This window comes from Sorex araneus, chromosome 2, assembly GCF_027595985.1.
Source record: "Sorex araneus isolate mSorAra2 chromosome 2, mSorAra2.pri, whole genome shotgun sequence".
In the NCBI taxonomy this organism is placed as follows: Eukaryota; Metazoa; Chordata; class Mammalia; order Eulipotyphla; family Soricidae; genus Sorex; species Sorex araneus.
Window position 1 is genome coordinate 37,845,618 of NC_073303.1, and position 21,791 is coordinate 37,867,408.

Below are 21,791 nucleotides of genomic sequence, written 5' to 3' on the forward strand. Positions count from 1 at the left end.
CACCAGTATGTTTGTGGGACTCACTCTGGGTCTGGGTAGAGCACTGAAGACCTGCAGCCTTTGTTGTTTATTTTTATTTAAATATTTTTATTAAGATCTTATGGTTTATAATGTTATTAATAAGGATTTCTCACGCACATGTTGTTTAATCACTTTCAAATTTTTTTCATTGATTCACCATGAGATACAGTTACAAACTTTTCATAGTTGAATTTCACTCATACAATGATCGAACACCCATCATTCCACCAGTGCGTGATCTCCACCACCAAAGTCCCCAGTAGCCCTCCCACCACCCCCACCCCGACCCACCCACTGCCTCTGTGGCAGGCACCTTTCCTTTTCTATCTCTCTCCATTTTGGCTGTTTTAATCACTCTTGAAGCCAGTGCTCACAATTATGCAGGAATAGGAACCCTCCAAGTGAATATGTGTTTAGCACCTGACGCCATAGGGCTCCCCCTAGTGAGCACAGCCTGCCCAGTTACTGAGAACCCAGCGATTCCCCTGCTGAGGAAGCACCATTAAAACGGAGTTTTCTTTCTCCATATGGCCACACGGGGGAGCCGCTGCTCTGCTCGCTCCTACTTTGCAGGGGCGGGGCTGTGGTCTGACTCGGATTGAGATGCTGACCTGGAGGAGGACACCCTTGGGATGAAGGTGCCCTCAGGGCAGCCCTGGGGTCAGGCTCGGGAGCTGGGCGGGGAGTATAGGAAAGGAAACCTCTGGGGCCTTGTGCTGTGTCTGATATTCCGTCATGTCCCCGGAACCCCTCTCTCTGGCCCATGATGCCAAAGCTAGAGACTACAAGGGAACTTTCCTTCCACGCCCTGTTGCTTTTCTTAGGAACATTCTTCATCGTTTATCTCGACCATATTTCTCTAGCTTGTAAGTCCATGTCAGGCCAGTATCATGAATCTCCACACTATATTTGGATTTTTCTGTTTTCTTTTCTCTGCTAGGATCCCACCCCAGGATCATGTACCTCGAGTGAAGTCCCTGTCATGTCTCCGAAAGGCACCTCCAGCTGAGTCGGTCTCAGATTCTCTTTGTCTTGGATGACTTGGCATTGTAAGGAGGCTGTTCTGCCATACATTGGAGAAAGCCCCTCAATTTGGGTGTGATGGTAAAGGCTAGGGGTGTGGGAAACTCACAGACACTGTGTCATTCTCAATAGCACTTCAGGGAGTGCAGGAACCACTTGGTCATCAATGATAATGGTCACCCTCATCCCCTGATGACACATGATGCTCAGTTTCTCCCTTTGAATATACATGTTTTATTTTATATACAAATATATTCATTGTTGCAATAATGTAACTTGTACAGATAGTGTTAATGTACCCTTACCGCATCTCACCACCAATAAAGAGCCTAATACCATCCACCATATCCTAATGTTACTTTTAAGTCAATTATTTAAGTCAATTCTCTCATTCCCTAACCCACTCCCCAAAGAATACATATTTTCCTTGCCCTCTTTCCCACACTTTAAAGGGATTCTGTAAATGGATCCCTTTGCACAGCCCACACTAAGGGCTATTCCACAGGTTTTTGTGAAACCTTAATTTTGTTTCTTTTTTTTTTTAATTTTTATTATATCACCATGTGGAAAGATACACAGTTTTCAGGTTTATGTCTCAGTTATACAATATTCAAACACCATCCCTTCACCAGTGCCCATATTCCACCACCAGAATCCCCAGTATACCCCCCACCCCCCGCCCCCCACTGTATAACTGATGAATTTCACTTCATTTTCTCTTTACCTTGATTACGTTTCATATTGCAAAACAAAACTCACTATTGTTGTTGGAGTTTCCCCCCAAGAAAGACAGCCTTACTAAGGAAGCATTTGATAATTGGTTTTCCATTAAAAGATTGTTCGGATATGTTCCAGTCTCGCAACCCGGAGCCGTGTTAGTTGCTGCTCAGTGTCGCCAGGGCTCCATTTGGAGAAGGCATCCCAGCTGTACCTCCTCCGTCTGGATCCCTGGTGTTGTTGGCCCGGGTTCCGGTCTGGAGCATTTTTCCGGCAGCGTTGCTCACCAGACTGCCTCTTAATTTTGTTTCTTTATTTTTAGTTACACCTGACTGGGCACAAGGGTTACTCCTGGTGGGATTCATGAGACCCAATCTAACCCCCCTCAGTCACATTCAAGGCAAACACCGTATCCTCTGTGTTGTCACTCTGACCCTGTCCTTTAGAATATTTTCGATTCTCTTGTATGTGAATAGTTTTAAAATATTCCTTTATTATTTTTATAGGGGAATTAGAAGGTGCTCAGGATTGAGTCGGGGCCTCCTGTTTCCATGTTCTCTTTGAACTACACTCACTGAGCCATCTCACTAGTGCAAATTTTTTCTTTTTTCTTTTTGATTTGTTTCTGTACCATACCTGCCAATGATCAGGAGTTACCCCTGGCTCTGTACTCAGGAATTACTCCTGGAAATTTTGGGGAGACCATAGGGGATGCTAGATATTGAACCCAGATTGGGTACATGTGCAGGGCAAGTACTTTACACACTGTACTTTCTGATCCCTCTCTTTTTCTGTTTTGAGTCTGGCTAAAGGCTTGCCATTTTTTTTTGTTCTTTAAAGAATACAGTTTTTTGTATTAGCCTTCTTTTGTTTTTTAATTTTTATAACATTTATTTTCCCTCTAAATTTTATTTCATCCTTTCGACTTTGGAGGTCATTTGTCATTTTTTTATGTTTTGTTTGTTTATTATTATTTTTTATTACTTAAACATTAAAATGTATAAAGAAACACTATTACAAAGTTGTTCACGATTGGGTTTTAGTCATATAGATTTTTATTTATTAATTTATTTTTTTGTGATATAGACCCTTACAAAGCTGTTCATGATTATGTTTCAGTGGTACAGTGTTCCAACACCCATCCCTGCACCAGAGTACAAGACCAAAACCAGTGTCCCCAGTTTCTCTCTTGTCACTATCACCCTCTACCCCCAGACTGCCTCTATGGCAGGCACTTTTCTTCTCTCTCTTTCGCTCTCTCTGTCTCTCTCTTTGTCTCTCTCTCCTTTTTTTTTACTGTGGTTTGCAATACAGATGCTGAAAGGTTATCAGGAATATCCCTTTATCTACACTTAACACTCAGTTCTTATCCAGTATGATTATTTTCAGCTATTATTGTCATACTGGTCCCTTCTATATCTTATCTACCCTCTGCCACGCACACTTGTGGTTGATATATGTGCAGTTTTTTCTTACTTGTGATATATATATCACAGATGAATGCAGTTATTCTATATTTGTCCCTCTCCTTTTGACTCATTTCACTCAGAATGACACTCTTCATGTCCACCCATTTGTAGGAAATTTTTCCTGACAGCTGTATAGTATTTCATTGTGTAGATATGCCATATTTTCTTTATCCATTCATCTGTTCTCGGGCACTCAGGTTGTTTTCAGATTCTGCCTATTGTGAGTAGTGCTGCAATGAACATCAGAGTGCAGGTGGTGTTCCTGCTGTGTATTTTTGGGCCCCAGGGTGTATTCCCAGAAGTGGTATTGCTGGGTCAAATGGGAGCTCAATTTCTTTTTTTTTTTTTTTGAGGAATGTCCATATTATTTAACAAAAAGGCTGGACCAGTAAGCATTCCTACCAATAGAGTCTTTTTTCCCCAAAATCCACACCAGTACTGGTTGCTCTTGTGCTTTTGGATGTGTGCCAGTCTCTGTGGTGTGAGATGATATCTTCTTGTTGTTTTGATCTGCACCTCCCTGATGATAAAAGATGAAGAGTATTTTTTCATATGCATTTTGGTTATTCGAATTTGGTCTTTGAGAAAGTTTCTGTTCTTTTCTTCACCCCATTTTCTGATGGAGTGGGATGATTTTCTTCAACTAATGCCTTGTATATCTTTCATATATTGTCTTATCAGAAGGATATTTTGAGAATAACCTTTCCTGTTCCCGATGTCTGTCTTCATATCTTGGTCCTTGTTTCTTTTGAGATGCATAAGCTTCTTAGTTTATCTTTGCTTCCACTTGCTGGTCAGTGGCGTTTCATATTTGAAGATGCCTTTAGCTTCAATGTCGTGGAGGATTTTGCCTACATTTTCGTTAATGTACCTTATGGATTCAGGTCTGATTTGAGGTCTTTCATCCATTCTGATCTGACTTTTGTGCATGGTATTAGGTAGAGGTCTAATTCCATTTTTTTTGCATGTAGCTGTCCACTTTTGCCAGCTCCACTTGTTAAAGAGCTTTTCCTTGCTCAACTTCATATTTCTTATTCCCATATCAAAGATTAAATGATGCTATGCTATATTCGAGGGTGTGTTTCAGGATATTCAACCCTATTCCATTAGTCTGAGGATCTATCTGTCTTTATTCCAATACCATGCTGTTTTAATTACTACTGCTTTTTGTTACAGTTTAAAGTTGAGGAAGGCGATGCCTCCCACCTTTTTTTTCTCAAAAATTGCTTTAGCTATTCATGGGGATTTATTGTTCCATATAAATTTCAAGACGCTTCCAGGATTCCTTGGCTGGTGTCTGGCGTACACGATCTGACCCTTATTCAGGATCTTGGAAGCAAAGAGGTCCTAGAAGAAAAGGGTAGAAATAGCCCTTCCTTGGGCCTGGCCCAGTCCAAGAGCGGGTCAGTGTCTCAAGGTCAGCCTTTGGACTGAGTTCGTCCCACGTAGCTCCCAAAAAACCCAGATAGTGTTATTCCATTGGTGATCAGCATTGGTGGGGAATTCATTCAAGTCCTGACCCTCTGATACTAGGGCCTGATTCTGGATGGGATCGGTCTGTTCTCAGCCCTCCTATGAAAACCCTCTTGGGGATGAGGCCTCTTCTCAGCCCTCCTATCATACTGCCACTGGGGATGGGGTCTGTTCTCAGTCCCTTCTGCCTGACCCTCTAGGGAGTGGCCTCCTTCCAGTCCCTATCAGACCTTCCTTGGGGTGGGGTCTCCTTCCAGTCCCTCCTATAAGATTCCCTTGTGGGCGGAATCTCCTTTCAGACCCTCCTACCAGGCCCGTTCTCACCAGAATGGTGACGTGCGTGATCTGCTCCTTGGTGTGTGGGTCTAGATGCCTCATATTGAGGCTCATCTGGAGGATGCTGCTGACCTCTGTGCCCAGCGCCTTCATGTCTATGTGCAGGAAGTCCCCTGACCCATCCTGGGTTGTGTAAGGAGAAGCTGTCATCGTGGCTGATGCCTGTTCCTCTGGCCAGAGAGACTCGTCCTTAGTTTCCACCTCTCCAAGTATAGCGTCTGCACGACAACCATCACTGATGTGCCCCCAGACACGCTGCCCTCCTTCCCCATCGTGGCCTTCTACCTACTGCCCCAGGAAAGACAGGAGGGGACCCTGAACTGGTGTCTGGTTCGTTATGGATCGACATGAATGACAGGCGTATGGAGATGGTGAGTTACACTCCCTGAAGTTATATGGCACCTTCCCTGAGTCAGGGGACCTGCCCAGTTGACTGACTCCTAGTAAGAATGGGGGCGGGAAAGGTGAGAGTATGGCCTTTAAGAGCTCAGCCCAAGGGACTTAAGCTATAGTACAGCGGGTAGGGCATGTGCTTTGCACGCGGCCAACCTGGGTTCGATCCTCAGCATCCCATATGATCTTCTGAGCATCACCAGGAGTAATATCTGAGTGCAGAGCCAGGAGTAACCCCTGTGCATCGCTGGGCCAATAAGCGAAAAAAGAAAAAAGAAAAAGAGCTCAGTCTAGAGCAGTAGTACAGCGGGGAGAGCACCTGCCTTGCACACAGCCAACCTGAGTTCGTTCTCCAGCACCCCAGAGGTTCCCTGAGCCCCGGCAGGAGTTATCTCTAAACCCAGAGCCAGGAGTGAACCCTGAGCACATCCAGGTGTGGCTTAAAAAGCAAAATAAAAAGAGAAGGGGAGGATTCAACCAGGAGACTGGTGAAGGTTGCACACAAGTGTGCATTGCTGGAACTGGGTTGGTGGAGTTCCGCGAGGATGAATTTGAAAATGAGCTTGGGGTGGGCTGGGTGTCTTTTTTCTTGATCACCTAGAGATTAGATTGAAGAATAAAGACTTTATGCTGAGTTCATCACCTCAGAGCAAAGTGGAACTGAAGATCACAGGCAATGCAGAGGCCACAGTTAAGCTGCTAGCGATGGACAAGACTCTCTATGTCCTGAACTTCAAACACAAGCTCACACAGAAGATGAGAGGACATGGGCTTTGGGTAAGTGGCAGCCTGGAGATTTTGTTCTGTTTTATTTTGTGTTGGAGTCACATCTGGTCATGCTTGGGGCTTACTCCTGCCTCTGTTCTCAGTGATCACCCCTGGTGGTGCTCAGGGGACCCTCTGGGGTGCTGGAGATCAAACCTGAGTCATCTGTGTGCATGACAAGAACCCTCCCCACTGTCCAGTCTCTCCAGCCCCAGTTGCCTGGAAATTTCTAACTAGAGTCTCAGTTTCTTCAGCTCTTCAGATGGACAACATCAGGGCATGGCTCAGAGGGCTGAAGCACATGCTTTATATTTGGGATGCCTGGGCTTGATCACCAGCACTGCAAGATCCCCTGAGCACCTTCAGCAGCAGCCCCTGACATTGAGTAGCCTCATGCACTGTTGGGCATGGTCCTTTTTAAAAAGGGACAATATTATTGTGTGTGGGCTGGAGCAATAGCACAGCAGTAGAGTGTTTTCCTTACCTGTGGCTGACCCGGTTAGATTTCTCCATCCCTCTTGGAGAGCCCAGCAAGCTACTGAGAGTATCCTGCCTGCACAGTAGAGCCTGGCAAGCTACCTGTGGTGTATTTGATATGCCAAAAACTGTAACAGCAAGTCTCACAATGGAGACGTCACTTGTGCCCACTCCAGCAAATCGATGAACAATGGGAGGACAGTGCTGTAGTGCTATAAATTTTAAGAGTCTTTGACAATTTCTTTAAAAAATGTCATGGATAACCTAATAAGGACCGCATTGAATATGTATAATGTTTTGGGAAGTGTTGCCATTTTGACAATATTAATTCTCCCAATTCATGAGCAGGGGATGTCTCTTCATTTCCTTATGCCTTCTTTTTTTTCATAAAGTAGTGTTTTGTAGTTTTCTTTGTACTTACCTCCTTAGGTAAAGCCAATTCTGAGATACTTGATTTTTCTGAGGTGTGATCATAAATGGGATTTCTCTTAGGGTGTTTATTTTATTTTTTAATGTTTAAATGTTTTATTAGTGAATCACTGTGAGGTACAGTTACAAACTTAAAAACTTTCGTGTTTGCATTTGAGTCATACAGTGATCATTTACCCATCCCTCCACCAGTTCCCATTTTCCTCCATTAATGTTCCCAATATCCCTCCCACCACGCCACCCCGCTTCTCGGAAGGGCACTCCCTTTTTTTTAAATTTACTTTATTGAATCACCATGTGGAAGGTTACAAAGTTCTCAGGCTTATGTCTCAGTTATACAATACTTAAACACCCTTCCATTCACCAGTGCCCATATTCCACCACCAAAAACTGCAGTATACCTCCCGCCACCCCGCCACCCCGCCACCCCGCCCCCACCTGTGCAACTGATAAATTTTACATCGTTTTCTCTTTACCTTGATTACATTCCATATTTCAACACAAAACTCACTATCGTTGTTGGAGTTTCCCCCAAAAAAGACAGCCTTACTGCCAAGGAAGCATATGATAATTAGTTTTCCATTGCTGAGAATGAAGAGATATTAAGTCCCGCTGTTCCAAGTACATAAATTTTTCCCCTCCTTCCCGTGCCCCCGAGTTCGTGCCTGCTTAGTAATCCTAATAATATGACTGACGCCATGCTGTCCGACTAAGGGAAAAAAAAAAAACGAGAAAGAGGGATATTTCCCGTCCTCAGCCGGCGTGGGGCTATGGCTTAGTTGACAGTCTAGCAGCATGTCTGCAAGCAGTTTCTGGAACCAAAAGAAGTCTAGTTGGTTTCCGGATTCTAGTGGATCATCAGCTAAGTGGCCGCACAAAAGTGTGGCTACCCAGGTGGAATTTCGGTGTAGCGTGTGCTGGTATTGGCCCTGGTCCAATAATGCCCAAGTGTCCTGCTGTTTCAAGTACATATTTTTTTTTCCTTTTTTCCCCATTCCTATGACACCAAGTTCATGCCTGCTTAATAGACATCAATCGCGGCGTGGTTGATGCCACACCGCGATTTTTCCCGAGAAAGGAAGAGATCCGAGAAAGAAGGATATTTTCTTTCCTCAGCCGGCGTGGGGTTATGGCTTAGTTCACTGTCTAGAGAAATGGCTGCTATTTTGATTACCTTCAATGTTTCAACAAAACACTCACTATTATTGTTTGGATTTTCCCCCCAAAGTCGGACCTGCTAAAAAGGAACCATTTCATATTGCTGACAATTAGGAGATATTAGGCTGTGGCCGCGCAGTTTTGGATTTCCGTATAAAGTCCAGGGAAAATTCTGCCAGAAATTACATCACTGCAAGCTTTTACTCCCCTTTTGTGGTGCTCATAAGATGCAAAAGCCTGGAGAGAGAAACCCTTCCCCACTGTCGCAGCCTGGGGTAGAGGCTCAGTTCACAATCTGGAGGCATTTCAGTGGGCCGCTGGTGTCCAGAGTAGTTCATTTGGCCTCCACGATCCTGCCCGTGCAGCAGCAGCGGCAGAAAGGTCAGGGAACTCCCTTTTGTTCTCTCTCCTTTTGGGTGTTGTAGTTTGCAATTCAGGTATTGAGTGGCCACCGTGTATGGTCTATAGTCTACTTATGGCACACATCTTTCAATATGAATGGGTCCTCCCAACATCCTTTACTTGGTGTTCCATTCTCTATCTCAGCTGCCTTTTCCCCCAGCATGTGAGGCCGGTTTCCAAGCCATGGAGCAGACCTCCTGCTCCTGATCTATACTACACTTGGGTGTTAGTCTCACAATCTGTTACTTTATAGTCCACATAAGAGTGTGATTTTCTATGTCTGTCTCTCTCTTTCTGACTCATTTCACTTAGCATGATACTTTCCATGTTGATCCACTTATATGCAAAGTTCATGACTTCATCTTTTCTAACAGCTGCATAGTATTCCATTGTGTAGATGTACCAAAGTTTCTTTAACCAGTCATCTATTCTCGGGCACTTAGGTTTTTTTCCAGTTTTGGCTAGTGTGAACAGTGCTGCAATGAACATACAAATGCAGATGTCATTTCTATATATCTTTTTGCCTCTGTAGGATATATTCCCAGGAATGGTATTCCTGGGTCAAATGGGAGCTCAATTTCTTTTTTTTTTTTTTTTTTTGCTTTTTGGGTCACACCCAGCGATGCTCAGGGGTTACTCCTGGCTTTGCACTCAGGAATTACTCCCGGCAGTGCTTGGGGGACCGTATGGGATGCCGGGTATCGAACCCGGGTCTGCCGCGTGCAAGGCAAACGCCCTACCCACTGTGCTATCCCTCCGGCCCCTCAATTTCTAATTTTTTATAACCATCTATATTGTTTTCCAAAGGGCAGAACCAGTTGGCATTCCCACCAGCAGTGAAGGAGAGTCCCTTTCTCCCCACATCTGCGCCAACACCTGTTGGTTTTGTTCTTTTGGATGGGGCCAGTCTCTGTGGTGTAAGGTGTTATCTCATTGTTGATATCCAACTCTCTGATAATTAGTGATGTAGAGCATTTCTCATGTGCTTTTTAGCCATTCAGATTTCTTCTTTGAGAAAATTTCTGTTCATTTCATTCCCCCATTTTCTGATGGGGTTGGATGTTTTCTTCTTGTAGAGTTTAACCAGTGCCTTGTATATCCTTGTTATCAACCCCTTATGAGATGGGTATTGGGTGAATATCCTTTCCCATTCTGTAGACTGTCTTTGTATTTTGGTCACTGTTTCTTGTGAGGTGCAGACGTTTCTTAGTTTAAGATCGTCGCATTTGTTTATCTCTGTTTTCACTTGCTTGGCCAGTGGTGTGTCATCTTTGAAGATACCTTTAGCTTCAATGTTGTGGAGGGTTTTGCCTACCTTTTCTTCTATGTACCTTATGGATTCTGGTCTGATGTTGAGGGCTTTAATCCACTTTGACCTGATTTTTGTACATGGTCTTAGGTAGATATCTGAGGCCATTTTTTTTCATGTAGCTGTCCAGTTTTGCCAGCACCATTTGTTGAAGAGGGGAAAGCCATGGACTTTTAGGTATTGATTTTGTAACCTGCTACTTTAATATACAGAAATATTGTTTCTAGGAGCTTTTAAGGTTCTCTAAGTATAGTATCATATCATCTGCATAGAGAACTTGACTTCCTCTTTTCCTATCTGGATGCCCTTAATATAATTTTCTTCCCTAACTGCTATGGCAAATACTTCCAGGACTATTTTTGATAAAAGTGGCAACAGTGGGCATCCTTGTCTTCTTGTCCCTGATTTTAGAGGGAAGGCTTTTAGTTTTTCCCCATTGAGAATAATGCATGCTGTGAGCTTGTGGTAGATGACTTTGACTATATCGAAGCTCCTTCAATTCCCATTTTGTTGAGAATTTTCATCATAAACGGGTGCTAGAACTTGTCAAATGCTTTCTCCGCATCTATTGATGTGACCATATGGTTTTTATCATTTCTTTTATTGATGTGATGAACAATGTTGACTGATTTTCAAATGTTAATCCATTCTTGCATCGCCAGGATGAATCCACTTGGTAATGGTGTCTGATCTTCTGGATGAGTGGTTGGATTCTATTTGTTAATATTTTTTGGGGGGTCTTTACATCTGTATTCATCAGGGATATTGACCTATAATTTTTGTAGTGTCTCTGTCTGCTTTTGGTATCAGGGTTATATGTGCCTCATAGAAACAGTTTGAGAGTATTTCTGTTTCTTCAGTTTTCTCTAAAAGCTTGAAAAGGACTGCCAATACCCCCCATGTCCCCCCATGTTTCCAGCAATTTGGCAGTCAAACCCACAAGCCACCTCTTTCTGTTGCCTGATAATCTCATCAACAGTCACGATCGAGAGATTTACTGTCCTTTTCCTCTGAGAGAGCTTAACACAACACTGCAATAGCCATGCCATTGGACCCTGCACCAGGTTGTTTCATTCAGGGCACCCCAAGGGGGGGTGGGTGAGAGCCCTCTAAACCCCAAGGTACCCAGCCGCAGCAGCCAAAAATCTCTGCAATACTCAGAGCCACTCTCCACACACACCAACAGAGCCTCACCCACGAGTATACCTATCCTTGGACAAGTCCGAGGGCCCAGCCGTGGGTGCTGTGGGTGGAGCAGGAGTGACTCAAGTACTGGGAGGGGGAGACACGGAGAGCCAAGGACACTCCCCAGACTCACAGAGTGCACCTGAACGCTCTGCGCGGCTACTACAACCCAGAGCGAGGGGGGTGAGCACAGCCGCTACAGGGACTGGCCAACACAGGGACCGGCCAGTTGTCTTGATTGGGTCCAGACGTCCCTGAGGCTGGAGGATGAGCCCAGGACCTTGGCCAGCAGGAGCAGTGGGACTGGGCGCCAGCTTCGTTTTTGGTTCAGGTTTAATCTGTGCGGGGCTGGTCAGACTCTCACACCTACCAAAGAATGTTCGGCTGCAAAGTGGGGTTCGACGGGTGTCTCCTGCGTGGGTACTGTCAAAATTCCTACGAGGGTTCCACTACTCTCCCTGAGCCTGCGTTCCTGGACGGTAGGGGTGGTCAGGCAGGCTTGGATCACCTAGCGCAAGTGGAAGTAGGTGGGTCAGGCTGAGTATCAGAGGAACTACCCTGGAGAACATCTGCGTGCCTTGGCTTCTCAGACACCTGGAGGACAAGAAGGACACGCTGCTGCGCGCAAGTGTCCGGATCCCGGATGGTGAGGACCCCTGGCCTCCTCTGGGCAGAGCCGACTCCCCACAAGGGCAAGATAGCAACGGTCTTCAGTGCCAGACATCACTCTTTCTCCCACCCAAACAGAACCCCAGCAACAAAAAATCTTCTAGATCTTGTCAAAAGCTTTCTCTGCATCTATTGATGTGACCATATGGTTTTTATCATTTCTTTTATTGATGTGATGAATTATGTTTATTGACTTGCGAATGTTGATTGACTTGCAAACCAGAACTCTCCTGGTTTCCATGTTTTGTTCCACGAAAAACTCGCCCTCAGGTTCACTCCTATGTCCATAGTCTCCCTGAGGGAGGGGAGACCTTCTCTGATATAACAAATGTGGGTTCCGTGGGACCCGGCAGCCATCTGTGATCTTTCTCAGATCTTAGCTCTGAGTCCTGCTTTGCAAAGTCACCCACCCTCCCTCCCACCCTCCCTCCCTCCCTCTCTCCCTCCCTGCTTCCTTCCTTCCCCCTTTCTTCATTTTTTCTTTCTTACATCTATCCATCCTTCTTTCTTCCCTTCCTTCGTTCCTTCCTTCGTTTGGTCATTCCTTCCTTCTTTCCTTACTTCCTCCCATTTCCTTCCTTCCGTCCATCCTTCCTTCCTTGGCAGTGCCCCCTCCTCAGTCTACCATCCCAGCTGTGCACATCACTGTTGGCCTGGTTCTCCTTGTGGCTGTTACCACAGGAGCTTTGATCTGTAGGAGGAAGAGCTCAGGTAAGATTGGGGGAGAATGGGTTTTCTTGTCCCACTTTGGAGGTTCCCCCTTATTAGTTCTCTTGCTTATTAGCAGAAGCACCAGCCACCTGTGCTGTTGCTCACACTCCCCTGTGTGTGCCGCTCTCAGGTTTGCTCATGAATGGCACTTTCACCTTCATAAACTGAGGATGAACCTGGTTCCCAGGGTCCCAGGTGTGGTGGCAGCTGTGATCTGCAAGAGGAAGCACTCAGGTAAGATGGGGGTAGGTTGGGGGAAATCTGTCCAACATAGCAAGTCTTGAGTCTTGGCCCACTTGGGGGTCTGCCCCCCCACGTATCAGCTCTCCTGCCTCATTAGAAGGAACACCACCTGCCCCTGTGCTGTTGCTCACACTCCCCTTTGTGTGGCGCTCTCAGAGTTGCTCATGAAAGACACTTTCACCTCCATAAGCTGGGGATGAACCTGCTCACAGGTACTGTCCCTGTGAGCACAGACCGCTAGGAGAGGCTGGTCAGTCCTGGAGCATCTCCTTCCTGTGTGTTTCCTGGTCCTTCCCTCAATCTTCAGAGTTCTGATGCTACCCAGGGGTCCGGGCCTAGAGAGGTGCTCTGTGGCCTTAGTGCTCTCCCCGACCTTCCCTGGGCTGTTTCCTTCCTGCAGGTGAGGAAGGAGGACAGTACACTCAGGCTGCAAGTAAGTGTGGGCAGGGCTGGGGCCCTGGAGTCCTGAGGACAGAGACCGGAGCTCACGGGGAGCTCCTGCACCCCTAGATCCTCCTCTAGTCCTACCCCCGGGGCTCTGAACTTGGCCTGTTTGTTCCTTCTCAGACAGTGACAGTGTCTAGGGTTCTGATGAGCCTCTCATGAACACTTGAGGTGAGGGATTGGGCAGTGGGGGCAGGAATCGTTTGGGAGTTTATTAAGATATTGGGAGCTTGCTCAGGATGTCACATTTCTGTGACTCACCTGGGTCTCTTCATTGTTTTCTCTCACAGTGTGAGACAGCTGCCCCACTGGTTTCCTCACATCCCAATGTTGTCAGTCAAGAATTGCTGATTCTCTTTCTTTCCTGGGACCTGAGTGTGTCTGTCCTGTCACATACTGTGAGGGGGGAGACTGGCCCTTCCCTGCCCACCAGGCCCTCCCCACACTGACCTGTGTTCTCTTCCCTGATGCTCTGGGCTGTGCCAGCAGAGACAGGACTCAGACGTCTCCATCTGTGTTAGCTTCTTGTTCTCCTGAATAATGTTTCTGTCTTACTGAAAGAAGTATCTGATTCATATTTTTCTAATCCTGTTTTGTGGGACTGAGGATTAATAAGGGAAATCCCTGAAATCTGAGAGGGAATAAATGGAAATGCCGAGACCTTCCATGTGTTTTCTGTTTTGAGTCTGTCCCAGATGTGACAGGAGAGGCTGTGAGGGAATGGACAGAAACTGAGTTTCTCTTTCAGTCCTTATGGGTTTTAACATGTTCACAGAGTTGTATGGGTCATTTTTCCTGCTTCTTTTCATGGTTCCTCAGTAGAAGCTCATCCCACAGGCCCTTGTTCACAGGGACTCAAGTCACACCCGGCCTCATCCTGTCCCAGGGCCGTGAGCAGCGAGGGTTTCTGTGCTGGTCAGTCTAGGCTCAGGCCTGGGTCTGTTCCTCAGCCCCATCTGAGTGTTTATTTATTGCTTCTGTGCAGGAGGCTGCCTGTTCTCTTGTACACACATTCACAGCTCATTCTCTCAGTGCGTGTCCCCATCTCTGAACCTCAGGAGCCATTTGCCTGTCACTGTCCCCTCAAGGCCCAGCATGGCCCCTGCACACAGGAGTCTCTGTGGTATCAGGAGACAAGTGTTCAGACTTGCCATGTTGGAATTCATCCCTCCCACCCACCAACCCTGAAGCTCTAGGAATCTCAGCGCTGCCTGTGATCTGAGTTCATGGATTTATAAACTACTCTCAGTTACCTTCAAACTTAGGGGTTAGAAAATGGGATTGTGAGCCTAAGATCCTCTTTTCCTAAGAGAGAAAGTGGGGTGCCAGTGTGGGAGAGAGGTAAAGTGAGGCTGAGAAGCAGTTGTGAGAAAAGTGGAGGTGACATCGATGTCACTTGGAGTAGACATTGTAGCTGCCACAACATGGCATGTCAGTTGAGGTTGCATGAATAAGACTGTGTCTCTACCATGGTCTACATTGATCATATACCCACTCTCCCAGATATGGGGATGATATTTTGGGGTCTATCAAACAACAGAGAATGAAAATCAGGCAAAACTTACCAGCCTTAGAGATTTAGTAGGAAGGGATGGTCTTAGATTGAAAATATAGTTACTAAGGCAGGTATTCAGGTTCAAAATTGGTAATTGTTGTGGGGAACATGACCCACTCATAAGTGGCTGGGGACAGGGACAGTGGATGTTTTCCCAGCCTGTTTAGTGTAGCCTTACAGGGAAAATGACCTTTGATGAAAGAGGGAAGGAGAAGGTATTTTCTGTGTGCATGTCTGGGGGCCTGTGCCAGGCAGGGAATCCCAGTGCAAATGCGTCAGGGCTGGAGCAGAGCTTTGTCAGGGAAAAGGAGGTGGCAGTACGGCCAGAGCAGTCACAGAGGTGAGGTCCTGATGCCCTCAGATATGAGGCCTCGATGACCCTGCAAGGTTTGACTTGTATCTAAGAGGGGCAGCTCCAGGCAGGTTTGACTAGAAGTTCAGTGTCTTTGGGGGCATCAGTCTGGCTGCTGTGGGATGGACAGGTGAGGGGAGATTGAGCTGCAGAGTGTTGGATATCATTGGTTTGTCCGGCTCCCCTTGCCACAAGGAGCTTAGGTATATCAGTCACACCCATCAAAGTGCTCCCAAGTCACTCCCATTCCTTTGTTTATCTGTAACCACTTCTACCAGTTTATCTGCTCTTCCTCTAATCAAACTCTGTTAATTTGGAAGGTCAGACCTTGCTAGGACAAGTGTATTGTAAGTTAATATTGTCTTTCTCCTCTCTTATGTCTTTTGAGTAGTTTACCTTAAAACAATATCCTTTTTGTATGGACAAAGAAAGACATTTATTAATATGCTTTGGTAACATGGAATTTAATTAGCTTCAAATATTATTCATTCCCGGGCATCTGCTTTCTTGACGTAAGCCTCAGCTGGCCTTACTTCCTAGCACCCTCAAAAGCAGGGTCCCAACAGGGGACCAGACGGACCAAGGGCAAGTGGTGAGTTGTGTGCTACCCTGACATCGAGATGGGCCTGGCCAAAGTGCTTAATGCTTAACTATATGTTAAAAGCTTGGTCATGGGCTGTCATGTCATGATCCAAAAACAACGACAAGACTAGGGCCCTGCTAGGGCTAGGAAAGACTAATCTGGCCTGAGCGCTGCAATCTGAGATCGAGGTGACCTCCCCACCCCACAAAGCAATTCTATAAGCATAATGCGTCTCTTGCTATGTCCTTACAAAATGATTTATAATATGAATACTTATATGTTAGTTGGACAAAGAGAGGAGAAACACACCCATGGGATTCCTCTCTTGGGCTGATGTCATGCTGAGAGAGATTCTGTCCTAGTGAAAGCATCCCCTAAGGGATAGAACTTTACCCCCTATTGACTGTAACCACACCTATTGTGTATGCCCCAGCCCTCAGCATCCTACATCCGGGGAGGATGTGGGGGATTTAAGGTAGCTGTGTGAGGGGGCTGGGGGAGAGTGCGAGTGGAAGGAGATAGAGAGAATGAAGTAGCATGGGGGAGGAAGAAGCAGGAGGAGAATTGGAGGAGAATGGAGAAAGGAGATCGGAGATCGGAATAAACTGCGAGTGAGACCAACCATCTTGGCTCCGTCCCTTCCCTCGCCTGGGCTTTCTTTTTATTTTTGTATTTTTACACAGAGAGGACTCTGGGAAACTAGTGCAGACTTGACTATTAGGGCTGTTCCCTAGGAATGCGGACTTCACTGTTCAGAGCTCAGGCCCAATGATGGGAAGTTGGTGCGGCCTTAGAGGGTTCTGGTTGGCCACCCCTGCTGATGCACTATGCAGTGCTGGGGATCAAACTTTGAGGCCGGCCTTATACATACAGGAATGGTCTCCAGCCTTTACACCATCTATCTCGGCAGCATTGTATAGAGGAAAGTTTAGCTCTGTAGGGGAAGGCAGAGAGAATAGGTTGGCAGCTCAACACCAAATTGTGAGTTTTACAGAACAGCAGAGATGTTTGGACACTCACTAAGAAGCAGTTATGGGCAAGATGGTGGTGGGAAATGTGATGTTCTGTGAACCAATGGATGCCCCCCTCCATCCTCTGGGCATAGAGAAGTCTCTTTATTCTCTAGTTTTCTCTTCATGGGGGCTGTGGCAGCCTTCCAGAGTGTGAAGGGTTGGGCTGGGGGCATGCCTGGTACTCCACCCACTGGGGCAGATTTTTCAACACTTAGGTTTAAACTATGAGGGTTGATAGGGTTTGGCAAGACTGGCAATGGGTTTTCTGGGGGTAACAGAACAAAGATGGATTTTTTTCTTTAATTTTTAATAAGACACCATGATTTACAAAGTTGTGAGGCTTGAATTGACCAACTACCCAACACTCAGAGCACCGCCACTTTCCCCTTTGTAATGGGATAAACAGTGGGATCACTGTTCCTTAAATCTAACCTTACTAGCCCAATCCAAGCAGGAGGAAGAAAATAATAAAACTCAGAGCAGAAATTAATGAGATGGAAACCCAAAAAACAATCCGGAAGATTAGTGAATCCAAGAGCTGGTTCTTTGAGAAAACAAACAAGATCGATAAACTTCTAGCAAGACTCCCAAAGAAAGGGAGAAAGAGAACCCTAATAAACGGAATCAGAAATGAAAATGGGTACATCAAAACAGAAACTACAGAAATTCAAAGGATCCTCAGAGATACTTTGAGAAGTTTTATTCGATGAAACAAGAGAACCTCGAGGAAATGGATAAATTCCTGGATTCCTACAGCCTCCTGAGGTTGAACCAAGAAGACCTGGAATACCTGAACAGACCTATCACCATCAAGGAAATTAATGTTTATTCATCAAATCTGATATTGAGTACCATGCGCCACCCCACAGCTCTACAGCAGGAACCCAAGAGAACTCTTCTAGGGGGATCCCTGAGAGGGAAAGAGACAGTGCAGCTTGTGTACCACATTCTCCAAGGAACCAGCATCACCTCCTCCTGTCCTGTACATCTGCTGCCACAGAAAGCTCCAAGCCTGTTTGATTCTGATGCTGTTGTGCCTGAGGTTTGATCCCCAAGTGCAGAGAGACCAAGTCCACACACATTAATGCAAAAGCAAATAAGCTTTATTACTAGCCAGAGACGTTGCTAAATTTGAGCTAGGGTCCAAGACTCATCCAACGCAGTGGAGCCTTGACAAGGACACCGACTCCCAATCACAAGCAGTTTATATAGGGTTCAGAATAAAAAGCAACTTACATACTGGTCTATTTTTAGCATTAACCCTATTACAAAAGTGGTCGGCAATTAGACAATGGCTAGTAACAGTTTATAGGGAGGGTACAGGGAGTCTTCATGACCAGCCAGACCCAAATGCCCAATTTCTTATCTCAGCAAATTACTCAACTGGAAATTACAAGAAACTGCAAGTCCTGCTTTTGGGAAACAGAAACTGAGCCCTACTTGAGACTTAATGTTAGCTAGAAGCTGTCATGGCTGCTGAGGACCTGCTTTTGGGCTGCACAAAGCTTCTCCCTTGAGTAAGATTCCATGTTCCTCCAAGTCACACAGCCCCATGGCCAAGATCTTCACCTAGATCCAACAGTGTCACCAATAGGCAGATTTGCTTGCTAGGAACTGGGGTGATGATCAAACTGGGTATGGATACATATATGCAAGCACTATTTCTCCAGCCCCAAAGAGGTTTCTAAAATTTTTTTTAATTTTTAAGGTAGTTGACAATATTTTACATTTAATATTATTATATTATATTAAAATGTTAATTATAATAATAATGCTTGTGATTATTATTATTATATTTAATATTCAAAGGCATCGGTGTCCTTGTCAACATGAACTTGGCCATGAGCATTGATTCATTCAAATGCCTAACAACCCAAATCGGACTATTATGCTTGAATAGATGTGGCTCACTGCCGGCAGTTTCTATCTTCGTCATCTACACACCAACATCCAACTACAACGAAGAAGAAAATGAGAATTTCTACATGAGCTGGAAAAGTTCTATAAAGAAGACCACACCTTCTACAATATCATTGTCCGTGATTTTAATAGAACCGAGAAGGTCGCCTGAAAAACTCCACATTGAAACCCATAGCCTAAAATGGAACGAACAGGGCAAGAGATAGTCTGAGTTCATTATGTTGACCAAGACTATCCATGGTAACTCACAGTTCCAGAATGCCTAATTTAAACGCTGGACATGGGAGTCTCCCGGCAGACAGTTCCACAATGAAATTGACCAGATCATATTCAATTGAAGGTTTTGCCTGACCGATGTAGCTCTTGTCCCAAAATTCCAAACAGGATCAGACTGCCATCTCCTTCGTGCAAAATTCTACTTTACAGAGTGGGGAGAAAGGTCTGTAATGTTTAAGTTTATGAAGAGAACTACCAGAATGACCACCAACTGGGAGCTCTTTGGCACTATTGTGACAACTATTGTGCGAAGATGTCATCGTTGACAACATCGAAGAGAAATACGATGGACTGGTTCAGCACCTCCATGATGGCACTAAGAATGCCGAGAGTGGGAAAGCCACAAACAGACGCTTGTCTTCGGAAACTCTCGAACTCACTTGCCAATGTGGTTTGGCACGAGCCTCAGGCAACCACAGGCTAACGTCCGAGCTTACAAAGTTGCGCAGAGAAGCAATAAAGGAAGACCTCAAAGAGAGAAGAGCAGCAGTGTTGGCCTATGCGGCAGATGCCGGGAAAAGTATTCACAATGCTTGCCTGTCCATTGCCGACTACAAGACCAAGATGACTGCCCTCCGACATCCTGATGGATCTATCACATCCTCCAGAAAGACAATGGAGAGGATTATTCACAACTTCTACTTGGATCTCTTTGACAGCTGGGCCCACCTATCCACATACAAAATTCCACAGGATGGATATGTCATTCCCAATGTCCTCCCTTCTGAAATCTGACATGCCATTTTGTTGGTAAAGACACATACAGAACCCAGTCCAGACAAGGTCAGACCCTAACACCTGAAGAATCTGCCACCAGTCCTCATCAATACACTGTCTCAGCTCTTCACATGCCACCTGTCTGTATGCAAGGTTCCATCCCAATGGAAAACCAGCAGGACCGTTCTGTTGTACAAGAAGGGAGACATCCACGACATCAGCAACTATCGCCCAATTTGCCCGTTTCCCGTCATCTACAAGTTGTTCACTCATGTCATCCTGAATAGAATATGCAAAACACTAGATGAAGGACAACCATGAAAGCAAGCTGGGTTCCAAAAAGGATTCAGCAGGATCAACCATATCCACACAGTGACCAAGCTCATTGAAGTTTCGCTAGTGGGGGTGGGGCGACCTTCTCTGAAATAACAAATGTGGGTTACCTGGGACCCAGCAGCCATCTTATCCAGTTTCTCCAGCCAAGTTTGTGTCCGGATTTTTACCTCCTACACCAAACCAATTATCCTGTTCAAACTCATTGTGGAAGTGACCCAAAATGTGAATTTTCTCATTTTTCTCCTCAGAATCCCCCAGAAGCCACATCACCCACTACCCCTTCTCTGACCAGGAGGTCACCCTGAGGTGCTGGGCCCTGGGCTTCTACCCTGCCGAGTTCACCCTGACCTGGCAGCGTGATGGGGAGGACCTGACCCAGGACACAGAGCTGGTGGAGACCAGGCCTTCAGGGGATGGAACCTTCCAGAAGTGGGCGGCTGTGCTGGTGCCTTCTGGAGAGGAGCAGAGATACACGTGCCGTGTGCAGCATCAGGGGCTGCCGGAGCCTGTCACCCTGAGATGGGGTGAGGAGGGGGACAGGGCACAGTGCCTGTTCTCAGGGAATCAAGGTTGGCCCCTCTGGGGAACTGTTGAGGGTCAGGCTGGGGCTGGGGGTCAGACCCTCTCCTTCCTCCCTTCCCAGAGCCCCCTTCTCAGCCCACCATCCTCACTGTGGGCGTCATTGTCGGCCTGGCTCTCCTCGGGGCTGTGGTCACTGGAGCTGTGGTGGCAGCTGTGATCAGCAGGAGGAAGCGCTCAGGAAAGATGGGGGTGGCTTGGGGGGAATCTTTCCAACATGGCAAGTCTTGAGTCTTGTCCCACTTTGGGGTCCCCCCCATATTAGCTCTCCTGCTTCATTAGCAAAGCACCACCCGCCCCTGTGCTGTTGCTCAGACTCCCCTTTGTGTGCCGCACTCAGGGTTGCTCATGAAAGACACTTTCACCTCCATAAGCTGGGCATGAACCTGGTTCCCGGGGTCCCAGGTCACAGGGACTGTCCCTGTGAGCACAGACTGCCAGGAGAGGCTGGTCGGTCCTGGAGCGTCTCCTTATTGCATGTTTCCTGGTCCTGTCCTCAGTCTTCAGAGTTCTGACGCTTCCAGCGGTCCGGGCCTAGAGAGCTGCTCTGTGGGCTCAGGACCCAGTGCTCTCCCCAACCTTCCCTGGGCTGTTTCCTTCCCGCAGGTGGGAAAGGAGGACAGTATACTCAGGCTGCAAGTAAGTGTGGGCAGGGCTGGGGCCCTGGAATCCTGGAGACAGAGACCGGAACCCATGGGGAGCTCCTGCACCCCTAGATCCTCCTCTAGTCCCAACCCCTGGGGCTCTGACCTTGGCCTGTTTGTTCCTCCCCAGACAGCGACAGTTCCCAGGGCTCTGATAAGTCTGTCAGGTGAGACTCTGGAGGCTGGAGTGGGCGGGATTGGGCAGAGGGGACCAGACTGAGTTTGGGGGTCTTTGAGTGGGATGCTGGGAGCTTGCTCAGGATGTCACCACTTCTGTCACTCACCTGTGTCTCTTCATTCTTTTCTCTCACAGTGTGAGACAGCTGCCCCGCTGGGTTCCTCACATCCCAATGTTGTGACTAAAGAACTGCTGATTCTCTTTCTGCCCTGGGACCTGAGAGTGTCTGTGTCCTGTCATATACTGTGGGAGGGGGAGACTGACCCATCCCTGCCCACCGGGCCCTTCCCACTCTGACCTGCCTTTTCTTCCCCGATGCTCTGGGCTGTGCCAGCAAAGACAGGACTCAGCTGTCCTGATCTATGTTAGCTTCTTGTTTTCCTGAATAATGTTTCTTCCTTACTGAAATCAGCA

At 46.5% G+C, this 21,791-nt stretch overlaps 1 pseudogene; it reads left to right on the forward strand.

The window, feature by feature from the left end:
* Window positions 1-6,137: 6,137 nt before the first annotated feature.
* Window positions 6,138-21,370, forward strand: LOC129401660 (patr class I histocompatibility antigen, A-2 alpha chain-like; annotated as a pseudogene).
* Window positions 21,371-21,791: the final 421 nt, after the last annotated feature.